Source organism: Bubalus bubalis, chromosome 18 (genome assembly GCF_019923935.1).
Source record: "Bubalus bubalis isolate 160015118507 breed Murrah chromosome 18, NDDB_SH_1, whole genome shotgun sequence".
Taxonomy (NCBI): Eukaryota; Metazoa; Chordata; class Mammalia; order Artiodactyla; family Bovidae; genus Bubalus; species Bubalus bubalis.
In genome coordinates, this window is record NC_059174.1 from 64,097,840 (window position 1) to 64,110,285 (window position 12,446).

The 12,446-nt window shown below is 42.2% G+C and overlaps 1 protein-coding gene across 1 annotated transcript in view; it reads right to left on the reverse strand.

Moving 5' to 3' along the window:
* The window catches only part of PEG3 (paternally expressed 3), a 40,856-nt gene extending 33,379 nt beyond the window's left edge, over positions 1-7,477 (reverse strand). The window contains exons 1-2 of the mRNA XM_044931686.2: positions 7,357-7,477; positions 163-293 (exon numbers count right to left, since the gene is read on the reverse strand). The gene's annotated coding sequence lies outside the window, so the exon portion shown is untranslated. The remainder of the gene's footprint in view (positions 1-162; positions 294-7,356) is intronic.
* Between the last annotated feature and the right edge of the window lie 4,969 nt (positions 7,478-12,446).

The window sequence follows — 12,446 nt, forward strand, 5'->3', positions numbered from 1 at the left end:
GAGCAGTCGGACCCTGCAAGGCCTTGGAGGCCACTTAAGGACTGGAGATCCCTGACGCTCACAATCTCTAGCTTACCACAAAAATTCCCCCCAGGTGACCAGCCAGCACTCAGATCTCACTCAAGTCTCCCAAAAAGTGGCATGATTTCCACTCATACTCACATGTCAACACCTCAGGATGTGATGAGAATGGTTTGCAGAGGTGATCTGGCTTCTACAATGCGGACTGTCAGGCCAGGAGAGAACACACACTCTTATCTGGTTCATTTTGCCAAAGGCCCACCAAAATAAATCTGAGGAGAACAGGAAAAAGACCATCATTGACATAAAAGTAAAACATGAATCAGAAAGCAGGAAAACATCTGGACATTAGAGAAACATTTTATAAATTCTACATATTTCACATAATAGAAACTTCCATAGCCATTAAAAAAAAAGGATGAGAAATACCTTATGGAATGATCTCTAAGATACACCGTTAAGTAAAAGTCAAGGTGCTGAACACTGAATACAATATGCTTCATTTGTTAAACAAAGAGGCAAACAATATATGTATATATATATTTGCTTCAATATACATGAAATAACTCTGGAAAGAAAATACACAAAACTAGTGGCGTGGTTATCTACAGGGAGGGAAACTGGTGCTGAGAGAAGGGATGTGGGAAGGAAATTTTCACTGTATACCCTTTTTCCTTTTTGAATTTTGAGCCACACAAATTACATATTAAAAGTTAAAGCAAACATGTTAATATTAACCAAGGTTTTAGACAAATGATATGAAAATTTTAATGAAAATGAACATTGTCAAGGAAAATGCTGCTGCTGCTGCTAAGTCGCTTCAGTTGTGTCTCTGTGCGACCCCATAGACGGCAGCCCACCACGCTCCTCTGTCCACGGGAGTCTCTAGGCAAGAATACTGCAGTGGGTTGCCGTTTTCCTTCTCCAATGCGTGCATGCATGCTAAGTCACTTCAGTAGTGTCCGATTCTGTGCGGCCCTATGGACAGCAGCCCACCAGGCTCCTCTGTCCACGGGATTCTCTAGGCAAGAATACTGGAGTGGTTTGCCATTTCCTTCTCCAGTCAAGGAAAATAAGAATTACTAAAACTGACTACCAAAGGAATAGGAAAAAAATTAGGAGAAATCTTCTTACAAAGAATTCCTATGTGCTAAGACTCTCTACTTCATAATTTCTATGCAAAGAGCTGACTCATTGGAAAAGACCCTGATGCTGGGAAAGACTGAAGGCAAAATGAGAAGGGGTGGCAGAGGATGACATAGTTAGATGGCATCACCAACTCAATGGACATGAACCTGAGCAAACTCTGGGAGATAGTGAAGGACAGGGAAGCCTGGCATGGTGTATAATCCATGGGGTAGGAAAGAGTCAGACATGACTGAGCGACTGAACAAGACTCTCTACAACATTTTAATAGCCTAGCACAATGATTTTCAACCTCACAGTCTCTATGAGATTAAAAACTAATATTTATTTAGCACTTCCTGTATGCAGGATACAGCATAAAACATTATATGTATTTGTAGTTCCTCCTTATTGAGATATAGGTGACCTCATGACCTGTTTTACATGTGAGCAAAGTGAAGGTCATGGAGTCTTACTCCAACTTCCAAAGCCAGCAAATGACTGCAGAGTCAGATTTCAACCACTTGTGCTAATATAATTTTATGCTAACAAATTGGAAAACCTTAAAGGAATGCATCACTTTCTAGGGAAGCAGAAATTATTTGAAATCTCAGTTTGACTGGACCTGTCCTTCAAATGCTTAAGGAGCAAATTATTTTTAGTTTGTACACATTGTTCCAGAGCATTTAAAAAGACAGAAGGCTTGCCAGTTTATTCAACTAAATTAGAAGAGTGGCCTCCAAGAACAAATTTTTTACAATAAAATGGCTATCTTATATGAGGCATTTGCTCTATGTCAAGTTTTAGGAGTCAAGTTCTTTAAAAATGATCTGGGTGCTGCTTGGAAAACAGTCTGGCAGTTCCTTAAATGGTCAAACAGTTACCATAAGACCCAGAAATTCCTTTTCTGGGTGAAATGAAAACATATATTCACATAAAAACTTGTACATGAATGTCCACAGCAGCAGTATCACAAGAATGATACTGAAGTTTCCACTTCAAAAAGTGGAAATAACTGCCCATCGTTTGATGGATCCACTGTTTGATAAATGGATAAATAGAAGGTGGTATACCATACAACAGAGTATTTGGCAATAAAAAATGAAGTACTGATACATGCTACAGCATTGATGAACTTTGAAAACATTATGCTAAATGAAAGGAAACAGTCATAAAGGCCCACAATATCGTATGATTCCATTTATGTGAAATGTCCAGAATAGGCACAGACAGACAGAAAGTAGATTAACAGTTGCCTAGGGCTAGGGCAGAGGGGAATGAAGAGTGAGGGTTTCTTTTTAGGGTAATGAAAATGTTTTAAAATTGATTTTGATTATGGTTGCACAATTCTGAATGTATTAAACACCAGTGAAGTGGGTGAACTTTGTGGTAGTGAATTAATTACATCTAGATGAAACTGTTATTTAAAAATATGCATCTGGGTGAGTGCTCCCAATAATCTTAATGAAACTAGAACTAATATACTTGTTTTATAGATGGGAAATCTGCAGCTCAGAGAGGATGACATTTATTCAAGTTCATAATCTGGTTGAGAGAGTCAAGACTCAAACCTAGGTCTTTCTGTCTACAGTGCTTTCTACTTCCCAACACAATTCTATGCAAATAAAGTGAGAATCTTCAAGAAATGGCCCCCTTGTTGAGAAACATAAACTCATGGCTAACAGGTTCACAAGGGCAATCTTCTAAGAACAAAAAATTCCTACAATATTATTAAACATTCCAAACCTAGAGTGAGAGAGAAGGCTGCCCATTAAAAAAACCTAGCAAGTGGTTTTCCATCTCAAATAGGTCTGACTTTAATAAGAGTGCCCTGGAGGACAACAAAAGTAATAGCTGTCATTTATTAAACTTTTACAACAGGCAAGGCCTGGCACCAAGCACTTTATATGCATTAGTATGTTTAATCTTTACAGCAACTCTGTGAAATAGATACTATTATTATCCAAGTTTCATAGATCAGAAGTGAGTTACGGGAGGTGGGTAGCTTGTCCCAGGTCACATGCTATAGATGGTAGTCAGGAATCAAGTCCAGATCTTTGAGACACCCAAGCTCTCACCACCGAATACACTTCTGTGCTATGAAATTTGAAAGCTATAATGAAATGGATCATTCTTGAGAGGAAGACAGATAATAAAAACTTGGCAAATATCAAGGGAGCGCTTTCTTCACAAAGTGCCCTAAGCCCTTGCCATTTACCAGCAACTTTCTTCTCACTTCCAAGGAACAAATCCTGTTTTATAAATTGTACCATTTCAGGGGAAAGAGGCAAAAGTCTTTCATTTTAACAACACAGCACAGGAGCTTTTAACCCCAAATACATCTTATTGTAAATAGTAACAGCTAATATTAATTGAGAATTTATATGTGTCAGAAATTTCTCTAAGTGTTTCATTAAGTGTTAGCTTACTTAATATTCAAGACAATTGTCTGTAGTGGGTACTATTATAATCCCTATCTTAGGGATTAGTTAAGAGAGGCACAGAGATTGGGTGACCAGCGCAAAGTCACACAGCTAATAAACAGGCAGGATTGAAACCCAGGTCATCTAGCTCCACCCTCTAGCACATATTCCATTTGACGGATTCTCAGAAAATAGAGCTGATAGAGCCAGTATGTGATTCGTTAGATGCCCAGTATTATGCGTAATACAGTATGTATTGTATCAGCCTAACAACTTGAAGAGGCACATATGTTAGCAGAATACCTATTTGCAAGATGAGGAACACGAGGCTTAGAGTGCTGGTTAGCTTGCCCAAATACATCCAGTTAATACAAATCAGAACCAAGTCTTTCTTACTCTGTATCGTACCACTATTCATTACGTCAGGCCAAATTTGGACACAAAATAGTTGAATGAAGTAGTTAATTGATTGGAAAAAAATCAAAATAATACTTTGTGACACATGAAAATGGTATGCAATCCAAATTTCACTGTTCATAAACAGTTTTATTGGACACAGCCACCTCACGTTGACACACTCACCGTGGCTGCTCTCACACTGCAGTGGCTCAGCTAAGTAATTCTGAAAGATACCACATATCCCACAAAGCCTGGAATATTTACTGTTTGGCCCTTAACAGAAAAGATTTATGGACCCTCATTCTTTTTGGTATTAAAACTCTTAGTGAAAAATGGAGGGGGAATATATAAAAAGTACTCCCTCAAAGGAAGCAAAAGTATGCCTTTAAAGGGTGACTGGAGTGGGAATGAAAACTTCCTTCCAAACTTTCAAGGAACAAATTTCTATGTTCCATAACACGTTCCAAGGCCTCAAAAACAGTGGAGGACGTCCCAGTTCCTTTTAATGACTGGTTCATAAAGGTTTACAATCCCTAAGCTGTTTTAATTGGAAAGAACTCTGCATAATGAAAATAACAACAGCTGACAGTTACAGAACTTTCCCTACGATTCCAGGTGCTTTGCTAAATACAAGATTTCCATGTAATCCTCAACCAGGGAAAGCAGGGTACCATTGTTTTCCAATTCTGTGGATGAACTGGAGACTCAGGAGGTTAAGCACATTGCCCAAGGTGCTAAAGTTGATAAGAGCTCAGGCCTCTAACCCTTGCTTCTGTCTTCAGAGACTACACTCTTAACAAGACACCATTTAATTTTAACCTGGTCTGCAAATACTGAGGAAATGCACACTTTCCTGAGAAAATAAAAAGTACCAAAACTACGAAAATAATCTTGGTTGGAGGGAGAGTATAGAAGCTTCCTGGTGACCTGTATGGTAAAGAATCTGCCTGCAATGCAGGAGACCAGGGTTCGATCCCTGGGTCAGGAAGATCCTCTGGAGAAGGGCATAGCAATCCACTTCAGCATTCTTGCCTGGAGAATTCCATGGACAGAAGATCTGGCAGGCTACAATCTATGGGGTTGCAGAGTCAGCCACAACTGAGGGACTTTCACTACCACTACTGACTCCCAGAGAACAAATAATTAGGTGCCACAAATTGATTTGAGGGTGTGGAGAGAAGGGAGCCCTCCTACACTGTTGGTAGGAATGTAAATTGGTGCAGCCACTAAGGAGAACAGCATAGAGATTTCTTTAAAAATTAAACACAGAGCTACCATATAATCCTACAATCACACTCCTCAGCATATATCTGGAGAAAACACATGGTCCAAAAGGATACATGCACCCCCAGCACCCACAACGTTCACTGCAGCACTATTTACAACAGCCAAGACATGGAAGCAACCTAAATGTCCACCCAGAAATGAACAGATGAAGGAAATGTGGTGCATATATACAATGGAATATCACTCAGCCATTAAAAAAATAAAATAATGTCATTTGCAACAAATGGATGGACCTAGAGATTGTCATACTGAGGGAAGTAACTCAGAGAAGGAGAAATATCATCTATCGCTTGTATGTGGAATCTAAAAAATAAAATTACAAAAAAACTTATCTACAAAACAGACACAGAGAAGGAACTTATGGTTACCAGCAGGGAAGTGTGGGGGGTCAGGGATAGTTAGGGAGTTTGGGATTAACATTTACACATTACTATATCTAAAATGGATAATCAACAAGGACCTACTGCATAGCATAGGGAACTCTGCTTAATATCATGGAACAACCTAAATGGGAAAAGACTTTGAAAAAGAATAGGTACATGTGTCTGTATAACTGAATCACTCTGCTGTACACCTAAAACTAACACTACATTGTTAACCAACTATACTCCAATAGAAAATAAAAAGTTAAAAAAAAGAAAAGGCTTCTCAACCAATGTTATACCCTAGCCGAGCAGGTTGCAACAGTACCCATCTGTTGACTCACCACCCTCTCTCCCCTCGGAAGGAATCCCTGCAAGATAAGGCGAGTTAACATTTTCAGCTGGACTGTGTGTCAGGGCACTCACTATTCTAAGACTTTCTATGCAGTAATTCACCTAACCTAGGAAAGATTGTTCCCTGCAAACTGAGAACCACAGAGACTCAAAGTCTCACAACTAACAAGTTAGAAGAGCTGGCCCCAAAGCCAAGTCAGGCAGCAAACAGTCAGCATCCTCAACAGATTCCCTACCATTCCATGGTAATAAATCTCAAAATCCTAATCAAACATGTTCGACCCAGGGAAAACAGAAATTGGAAAAACTGAGCCAAACTTATGGCAGGGGTTGTGGGGGCAATGGCATTCCTATAGTGCCCAGTCAGCTGTCCTCACAAATTATCTAAACTCCCAGCAGAGCAGTTCTGAACCAAAACCATCTGACTTCCCAACTCTGGATAAAGAGACTTCAAACGCCTTATGGTAAGTTTAAGACGCCAGCCGCAAAATACCACATACTGTATCATTTCATTTTTATGAAACTTCCAGAAAAGGGACATCGAAAGAGACAAAGTAAACTCATGGTTCCTCGGTGGTAGGAGCCACCACTGACTGCAAATGGGCGGGACCGAATTTTGAGGGATGTTGGAAATGTTCTAAAGCCTGCAGCGGGGCCTGCACAACTCCTTAGAGAGGTGAAAGTCGCTCAGTTGTGTCCAACTCTTTGCGACCCCATGGATTATACAGTCCATGGAATTCTCCAGGCCAGAATACTGGAGGGGGTAGCCTTTCCCTTCTCCAGGGAATCTTCCCAACAGAGCGATCGACCAGGTCTCCCGCTTTGCAGGCGGCTTCTTGACCAGCTGAGCCGCCAGGGAAGCCCGGCACAACTCCTTAATTGTACTTTAAAATAAAAGAAAAAAAAAGTTGAGTTGAACCCTTACAGTGGGTAAGTTTTAAGGTACGTAAATTTATGTCTCAAAAAAGCTGTTTAAAAGACAAGAGGCTGGCTGTTCCGATAACCGATTCCTAACCGAAGGCAGTTTCCTAGACTCAAAGCTTCCTCTATTCAAGTCAATGGTAGTCACGGGAAAGCCCAAATTCAGAGAAGACACGGGGTGGAACACAGGTAGGGAGCGGGCCCCGGACTTCAGGAGCTCTTCCTGGAAGGTTTCTCGCTGTTTTAAGAAACCTGGCGGAGAGGCTGGAGGTCGTCGGTGGGCCCGGCCAAGAAGCAGCCCCGCAGCACGGAGAGGCAAAGGGAACTGAGGTTCTGCGGGAACCGCGGAACGCCTCATTCCCGACGGCCTGAGTCCAGCGCGAGGCCTGACGAGGACGCCCGGAGTCTCCACAAAGGAGGGAAAAGCGACGTCCCGAGGGGCTCCACGACCCGAGCCCACCGACCTCGTAGCCCCGAACGGCCAGGATGGGGATGGATCGCCTCCCGCGACGGCTCAAGATGGTGCCCGGACCCTGAGGGCCCGCGCGCCTGCGCCCTGGACCGTCTTTGCCATTGGGCCCACGCCGGGGCGTCGGACTTTCCGCTGTTCTCCCTCCGGTGTGGACTAGTCGCCCCATCCCTCGGTAAAGAACGGACAGAAGAATCATGCCCTCCATTTACTGCGGCTTTAGAGTCGCAGGTCTCTAAGCCTAGCCCGTGTCCCTGAGGAGAACCGGCAAGCGGCCCGGGAACAGGCGTCGCCCTGGTCAACGAGTCGGTACTTAGTGCGCAGGCGCGCCGCGCGGGGCGGCGCAAGGGCGCCTGGGAAACCGCCGGGAAAGCGAGTAGGGCCTTGCCCGCAAGGAGCTCTCACGGGAGCCGGGAGCCGCGAGAAAGCGACGGCGAGCGTGGGTATCCGCTGGCTCTACCCGAACCGTCCGTTGTAGACTTGGGGAAACGTGTTTCCAGACACAGTAGTTTTATATCATGTTCTAGACAATGAGTTCATCTTTTGTCAGTGAGTTTCAATTTCAGAATTCCATGAGGTTACATTTTGAATATTCACTATATTCTGGGAAGAGATTCCGTGACCAGGATGAAAACTCTAAGAGGGCAGGCACTTGTCAGTACAAGTACCCACTGCACCTGAAGGGTACCTGGCACAGAGTGAATGCTCAATGAATAGTTTTCAGATCGCTGAAGTCTGTAAAAGAGCGTTTTTGTTGTTTTAGTCACTAAGTCGTGTCTGACTCTTGAAACCTTGTGGACTGTAGCCCGCCAGGCTCCTCTGTCCATGAGATTTCCCAGGCAAGAATACTGGAGTGGGGTTCTCCTTCTCCAGGGCATCTTCCCTCCCCAGGGATTGAACACGCGACTCCTGCATTGCCAGACTGAGCCACCTGGGAAGCTCTTAAAAGGGCATGCTGCACCAAAAGTTAAGAGTTCTTGGTAAGTGAACCAACCACTAGCTTGGCTGATAAAACCAAATATTCATTTGTTAAAAAGTAGTCTAGTGTGCGAAGTAGGGTTGCATGATATACCAAGTAAAATTACAGGATAACCCAGTTAAATTTGAGTTTTAAATAAATGACAGTTTTTTAGCGTTACTATTGTCCCATACTGGATTTTCTATATTTTATCTGGCGCCCTAGTGAGAAGGCGAGAAGGCAATATGTTAAGGTGGAGAGGGAAGATGATTTCATTCCTCCTAGAAAGAGAACTGGAGAAGAAAAAAAAAAGACACCTGGAATTTATAAATAAATGCCTCCAGTTATGAAGCAGACCTAAGACTGTGCTTGAGAAACTTTGATTTAAAGTCCACCTAGCCCTGTGCTAAGGATGGTATTTACATTATCATAATTGAAATGTCCTCTGCAATAGGATAATTATTATTTTTATTCTACAAATGAAGAAAGAGGCTCAGAGATAGGAGGTGGCTTGCCCAAGTTGCCATATTTTCATTCAGTCACCCCAAAAATAGTTACTGAGAATATTTTAGTGTGCTGTTCTGGTATTTTTATTCCACACACAGGCTGCCTCCTGAACTTGAAAATTTTAGTTCTCTGCTCACTGCTTAGGCACCTTCTCCTTACACGCCAGCTGTTGTTTCCATGGTAACCGACCCTACTCTGCCTCTATTGCTGACTAGAGCTAAGAGCTCTTGAAGGGGAGCAAGAGGAACCAGTGAGTTAGTGTAACTGGCCTAAGGAATGGGAGGAGTGCCTGGAGCCCTGAAGCTGCCTCTTTCAGTGGTTTGTGCTAGATGCCTGTATGTGTTAAAATCTGTCTTTGGATGGGGTGTCTGCAAAAGAATAAAAAGTTGACCGTGTGAACCTCTGTAGACTCCATGGAGTCACAGACTGTCAGTTCATAAGCTGCTGCGAGCACCAGTGATATTAACATTTTGCATGCTTAATACTTATTAATTCATTTAGTCTTATCACTCAATCAGTAATGATCTGAAGAGAGCTGACTTCCTATGTGTGCTGAATGCTAAAGGTACTACTGCTATTAATACACTTATAGTCTCTACTGCTGGAGAGGCAATGGCACCCCACTCCAGTACTCTTGCCTGGAGAATCCCATGGACGGTGGAGCCTGGTGGGCTGCAGTCCATGGGGTCGCGGAGAGTCGGACACGACTGAGCGACTTCACTTTTCACTTGCATGCGTTGGGGAAGGAAATGGCAACCCACTCCAGTGTTCTTGCCTGGAGAATCCCAGGGACGGCGGAGCCCGGTGGACTGCTGTCTATGGGGTTGCACAGAGTCAGATACGACTGAAGCGACTTAGCAGCAGTAGCAGCAGCAGTCTCTACTGCCCTGTTCCTTAGAGTCCAGCAGGAGAGATACTTATTTGTTTATTTTTTATGATTTTTTAATTGACACATCTTTGATATACAACATTATGTTACAAGTATATGATCTAGTTATTCAGAATTTTTAAAAGTTATACTCCATTTATAGTTATTATAAAATATTGACTATATTCACTGTGTTATACAGTATATCCTTGTAGGTTAGTTTATACATAATAGTCTGTACCTCTTAATCCCCTGCCCCTATTTTTCCCTTCCCTGCTTCCCTCTCTCCTTTGGTAACCACTAATTCTTTCTCTACAAGTCTGGTTATTTGTTGTATTCACCAGTTTGTTATATTTTTTAGATTCCACATATAAGCAATATTATAGAGTATTAGTCTTTCTCTGTCTGACATTTCACTTAGCATAGTCCCTTCCAAGTCCATCCATGTTGTTGCAAATGGCAAAATTTCATTCTTTCTTATGGCTCAGTAGAGTTCCATTGTATATATGTAGCACATCTTCTTTATCCATTCCTCTGCCGATGGACACTTAGGTTGTTTCCATATCTTGGCTATTATAAATAGTGCTGCTGTGAACATTGAGGTACATGTACCTTTTCAAATTAGTGTTTTCATTTTTTTTTTCAGATATGTACCCAGGAGTGGAGTTGCTTAGTCAGATGGTAGTTCTGTTTTTAGTTTTTTTTTGAGAAACCTCTGTACTGTTTTCCGTAGTACCTGTACCAATTTACATTCCCACCAACAGTGTACCGAGTTCCCTTTTCCCGTATCCTCGCCAACATTTGTTTGTGTTGTTTTGTTATTTATTTGTTCCTTTTGTTATTTTGTTATTATTTATTTGTTCATCACTATATTCTGAGAGCCCATTATGTGTGAGACATATTAGAGTCTGGGAGAAACAGAGTGAGTTTAAAAAGTTAAACAGAATGCTGTGCTGCATGGAAATGAGCCTGATAGGTTTGAGGTCAGGTATTAAACAGATAATCAGAAGTGTGGCAGATATTTACGAAGTACCTACTGTGGTGCCAGGCACTATTTCAGACAAAGGGACTGCAGTAATGAACAAAATAGACTTTGTGTCTGTTCTCATGGAGTTTACATTATGGTGCAGAGAGAAGAAATATATGTAAATGAATCATTTAGTGTCTTTCATTTACAGCATTAGAGAAGGAAAATGGCAGCCCACCCCTGTATTCTTGCCTTGAGAAAATCCAGGGACAGAGAACCCTGGCAGGCTATAGTCCATGGAGTTGCAAAGAGCTGGATGTGACTTAGTGACTAAACAGCAGCAACAACAACAACAGTTACAACATACAAAATATTCAACTCAAATTGACTTAAATAAAAAGAATTTATTGGCCTAACTAATTGAAAATGCCAGAGATATAGGTGGTCTCCTCTATTTAGAAACATGATTTCTATTATTCTCGCAAATCTCTGTGGTTTTTCTGCCCAATATTCCCTCCCCCTGTTTCTTGCCACAGAAGCCTTCATTTTCTATGGCGATCTGGTGAGGGTTTGACCCAAGCCTTGTCAGACACTCTGTTCTGTTGCTGTGCCCACTGTGATTGGTTCGGGAATGAGCATGTGACTCCAGGTGAGGCATTCGGAGATACTCCTGGAATGATAGCTCTTTGCTAGGATGCTAAACTGGTCCTATCTGCCTGTTAGGGACAAAAGCAAGAGTCAGAGCCTCCCACTGCCTCTTCTGATATGTAGAGGGGATAAGGTATGTAATGGACTTAGCACAAAGTGGGCTCTCAGCAACTGTCAGCTAGCGTTGAGGGTGAGTTACAAAGGGACAGTGAGAAGAAAGTCTTTGAAGGGACCGGAAGCTCATGAGTTTGTAGACCACTTCAAAATAAAGTAAATCAGGAGGTTTCTTGGACTGCCTGTTGTTGTTCAGTCTCTAAGTCATGTCCGACTCTGTGACCCCATGGACTGCAGCACACAATACTTCCCTGTCCTTCACTATCTCCCAGAGTTTGCTCAAACTCATGTCCATTGAGTCAGTGATTCCATTTAACCATCTCATCCTCTGCCGCCCCCTTCTCTTCCTGCCCTCAATCATTCCCAGCATCAGGGTCTTTTCCAGTGAGTCAGCTCTTCAGATCAGGTGGCCAAAGTATTGGAGCTTCAGCATCAGTCCTGCCAATGAATATTCATGATTGATTTCCTTTAAGATGGACTGGTTTGATCTCCTTGCTGTCCAAGGGACTCTCAACCGTCTTCTCCAGCACCACAGTTCAAGAGCATGAATTCTTTGGTGCTCAGCCTTCTTTATGGTCCAATTTTCACACTCATATATGACTGCTGGAAAAACCATAGCTCTGACTATGTGCACCTTTGCTGGCAAAGTGATGTCTCTGCTTTATCATAGGTTTATCATAGCTTTTCTTCCAAGAAGGAAGCATCTCTTAATTTCATGGCTGCAGTCACTGTCAGCAATGATTTTGGAGCCCAAGAAAATAAAATGTGCCACTGTTTCCATTTTTCCCCTCCATGTATAAGTGCTATCATGTAATACTTGTATTTCTCTGACTTATTTTGCTTGATATGACTGATCATCTCTAGGTCCATCCATGTTGCTACAAATGGCATTATTTCTTCTTTTTAATGGCAGAGTAATATTCCATTGTATATATGCACCACACCTTTACCCATTCATCTGTCAGTGGACACTTAGATTGCTTCCATGTCTTGGCTGTTATGAGTAGTGCTTCTGTGAACATT